This window comes from Myotis brandtii, unplaced genomic scaffold (genome assembly GCF_000412655.1).
Source record: "Myotis brandtii unplaced genomic scaffold, ASM41265v1 scaffold150, whole genome shotgun sequence".
NCBI lineage: Eukaryota > Metazoa > Chordata > Mammalia > Chiroptera > Vespertilionidae > Myotis > Myotis brandtii.
Genome location: NW_005355411.1, coordinates 33,940 through 38,305, shown reverse-complemented (window position 1 = coordinate 38,305; position 4,366 = coordinate 33,940). Strand labels below are relative to the sequence as shown.

Genomic DNA, 4,366 nt, shown 5'->3' with positions numbered 1-4,366 from the left:
TTTCATATAATACTGGTTTGGTGGTGATGAACTCCTTTAGCTTTTTCTTATCTGTGAAGCTCTTTATCTGACCTTCACTTCTGAATGATAGCTTTGCTGGATAAAGTAATCTTGTTTGTAGGTTCTTGGCATTCATCACCTTGAATATTTCTTGCCACTCCCTTCTGGCCTGCAAAATATCTGTTGAGAAATCAGCTGACAGTCGTATGGGTACTCCCTTGTAGGTAACTGGGTTTCTTTCTCTCGCTGCTTTTAAGATTCTCTCTTTGTCTTTTGCTCCTGGCATTTTAATCCTCTTTGGATTCCTTTTGTTTGGGGTTCTCTGTGCTTCTGTCCCTCTCTTGTTTTGCTTTTCATCATCAACTGACTTTTGGGGCCACGATATGTATAACAGCAATTTCCTCTGGTCGTTAAAATCTTTCTACGGTATCATGCCTAGTCATGACAGATAAACATTTGTGGTGAAGATATTCTGTTTTCATAGGATCAACATGTACTTCATCCGTGTTTCCTTTTGTTCAGGTTGCTGCTGTGGAGCACAGAATGTGGAGGCAGTGACTAAAGGGAACTTTTTTGTAAGAGTGTCACACACAAGGAATCCCAAGTTAGCCTTGCCTTCCCAGAAGAGCCACCCCTGTGAGAGTTGTGGACTAGTCTTGGGAAACATTTTCAACGTGATGGAGCTGCAGGGAACGCAACACGGACAGATACTATTGAAGTGTGGGGCATGTTCAAAGCAGTTTTACTTAAGTATAAAATTTCACCAACAGCATGTGAGAGAGAAGACTTTCCTTAGAGGTGTGGACAGGATTTCACTTGCAAACAGCTGCAATTTCAATTTGTCCCAGAATCATTTTACATGTGAGGAGGTTGGGCAGGGTGTCCTAAGTGGGTCAGGACATCTCCACCTGAAGGCTACTCAGACCAGGGACAGTCCAAATGCTATTTTGACACATGGGATGACATTTCAAAGGACAAAAAATTTTTACACCAGAAAACAATGTGAGAAAGACATTACTTGTACCCACACGTTTATTCAGGAAAAGGATTCCGATGTTGGAAGTCAATGTTTTGTATGCTCTGAATGTGGGAAATATTTTACCAAATTTTCTAGCTTTTATTATCTATAGCGAGGTCATACTGGAGAAAGGCCTTATCAGTGCAGTGAATATGGGAAAGCTTTTCGTAGTAGTAACAGCCTAGTTGATCATGAAGCTTTCCACATTGAAGAAAGGCCTTATGAGCACAGTGAATGTGGAAAATCTTTTACCAATAGCAGTGTCCTCCATTATGATCAGAGAGTTCTCACAGCAGAAAGGCCTTGTGAGTACAATGAGTGTGGGAAATCTTTTACTAGTAGCAGTAACATTCATTGTCATCAGAGAATCACATTAGAGAAAAGCCTTATTTATGTAGTGAATGTGGGAAAGCTTACACCTGTAACACTAAACTTTGTCGTCATCAGACAGTGCACACTGGAGAAAGGCCTTATCACTGCAGTGAATGTGGCAAATCATTTACCACTAAGTCTCACCTTCACAGTCATCAGAGAGTTCACACTGGAGAAAAGCCTTATAAATGCTGTGAATGTGGGAAATCTTTTACCACTAAGCCCAACCTTCACGTTCATCAGAGAGTTCACAGAGGAGAAAACCTTATAAATGCAGTAAATGTAGAAAATGTTTTACCACTATGACCAACCTTCATATTCATTAGAGAGTTCACACAGGAGAAAAGCCTTATAAATGTAGTGAATGGGGGAAATCTTTTACCACTAAGGCCTACCTTCAAAGTCATCAGAGAGTTCACACAGGAGAAAAGCCTTATAAATGCAGTGAATGTGGGAAATCTTTTACCACTAAGTTCCACCTTCACAGACATCAGAGAGTTCAAACAGGAGAAAAGCCTTATAAATGCAGTGAATGTGGGAAATCTTATGCCTGTAGAACTGACCTTCATCATCAACAGAGTGTTCACACAGGAGAAATGCCTTATCAATGCAGTGAATGTGGAAAAACTTTCATAAAAACCAGTGCTCTCCAAAATCATCAGACAGTTCATACATGAGAAAAGCCTTATAAATGCCGTGAATATGGAAAATCTTTTGCAGGTCACAATGGTCTCCAATATCATCAAAGAGTTCATACAGCCCTGACCGGTTTGGCTCAGTGGATAGAGCATCGGCCTGCGGACTCAAGGGTCCCAGGTTCGATTCTGGTCATGGGCATGTACCTTGGTTGCGGGCACATACCCAGTAGGGATTGTGCAGGACCCAGCTGATTGATATTTCTCTCTCATAGATGTTTCTAACTCTCTAATCCTCTCCCTTCCTCTCTGTAAAAAATCAATAAAATATATTTTTAATTTAAAAAAATGAGTTTAGGGGACTCTTTCCCCCTCCCCACGTGGGAGTCTGTGCTTGTTTCTCAATAAATTTCCACCTTTTACTGTAAAAAAAAAAATGAGTTTATACAGGAGAAAAGCCTTATCAATGCAAGGAATGTGGGAAATCTTTTATCCGGAGTAGTGCCCTTCATCGTCATCAGAGAGTTCACACTGGAGAAGAGCCTTATAAATGAATGAATGTGGGAAAACCTTTACAACTAGAAGCCGTCTTCAATATCATCAGAGGGCTCACACTGGAGAAAGCAGTTCTGAGTAATTAATGTGAAATATCTCTCAGTCTGATTTGTACCTTAGCTCTGCACAAAAAAGTCCAAATGTGAAAAGGTTCTTAGATGTGTAGGAAATGTAATTTCTTAGAGAGGATTTAACAATTGTATAAGAAAATAAGTGAAGTCTCATTAGTCTTAATTATATCTCGTACATTTAATCACCTACTTTATGTAATGTTCCCGTAACTATTTCTGGTGTTCTGTTTGTTTATTTTTATGTTGTAAGTATATATATCTATGTTGCACTTTCTAACATACAGAGATGGCCTACCAGATCTATGTCACTGCATATTTCTGTTGCTGAAGGTATTTCCCCAGATCCACCTACAAGGTCTGTAAAGATGACATCAATCATAATCCTGATGGGCCCAGGGAAGCCAACTCTGTTGTCTAATTTGTTGAAGAAAATTAGGAATACCTGAGTCCTTAGTTCTTACTTGTTTCCCTGTCATGAGTTGCCACATAGGACTGATTACTGTTGGCTCCAGTACATAATGTGGCAGAAGAAATGCCATTTTGAGGGACACACTTTTCCTACATGCTAACGATGAGTTTATCTATTGAGTGCCAAAGTCATCAATGGGAGGACTGCTAGTTCAAGTCTCTTTCTTTACAAAATAATGAAGGCTTTTTCCTAGGACTTCTTTAATGTTGCGTGTTCTTTTGATTCTATGGGATAGTTTATAAGAAGATCTGGTCTCTCCAAGCATGATGATGTGAAAAACTTTTATGGGGTCTCAAACATTTTTGCCATGGGGGGAAGACTATGCACTAGGAATTAGCTCAGCAGTTTTTGCCAAAATTGCATAGCGGCCCATAATTTTCCAGGAAAAACTGGACTCTCTAGTCCTCATGTGAAGATTGATGCTTTGAGACACAGAGATCACTCCAAAGAGGGTGTAGCTGTGACAACCTTAAGTATGTCTTAAGGTGGGAGTGTGAATTTTTTTTTATTTTCAAAAGATGATAAGACATTTGAAGGGATTCTTTTCCCTGGTGTTGCAGAGGGCCATGTGCCCTAATGCCTTCAATTCCAGGGTGATGGGCACTGGTTGGAGGACCATCGCAGTGAGGGGAACTCCTTCACTGCAGAAATACTGACCTAATTCCATTGTAGGAATGGTCTTCATCTGAACCTGCACCCAGAAATTTTTTTGAGGAAAAGAATACAGGAGAGGTGTGTACACAGATCTGAGGGACTCCAGGCTTGATTATCTTCTGTGCAGCAGTCATTGTCATTGATTATAATCAAGAGCTTTTGGGGCTTCTTGAATCCTCTTAGATGTTCCCATCAGAGCCATTGGTGCTCTGGCAGCAAAACTAAGAGGAAACCAAAGGGTGTCTTTAGGCCAGAGATGTGGCTTTTGTGACCCAGTGAGCATTCCAGTGAGTTTGGATGGAAGTTCTTCATTGTTTGTTACATTTTCTGTCACTAAGTTGACACTCTTATGGCCCAGAGGCCATAAGAATGTGGATTGATTATAGAGATGAAAAACCTGTTGTTCCAAAATAGGTGAACGTACAATGTTTTTTTCTTTTTCTTTTTTTTTAAATGCAGACTTCCCTTTATTTGAGTTAACTTTATTATTTTTTTTAATTAAATCTTTATTGTTCAGATTATTACATTGGTTCCTCTTTTTTCCCGCCATAACTCCCCTCCACCCAGTTCCCACCCCACCCTCCGCCCTCAC

General features: G+C 40.1%; 3 pseudogenes; all 3 read left to right on the top strand.

The window, feature by feature from the left end:
- The window catches only part of LOC102261547, a 19,626-nt pseudogene extending 17,483 nt beyond the window's left edge, over window positions 1-2,143 (top strand).
- The window catches only part of LOC106725260, a 38,402-nt pseudogene extending 35,448 nt beyond the window's left edge, over window positions 1-2,954 (top strand).
- Window positions 1-4,366, top strand: part of LOC102256961 — a 44,724-nt pseudogene that overhangs the window by 24,783 nt on the left and 15,575 nt on the right.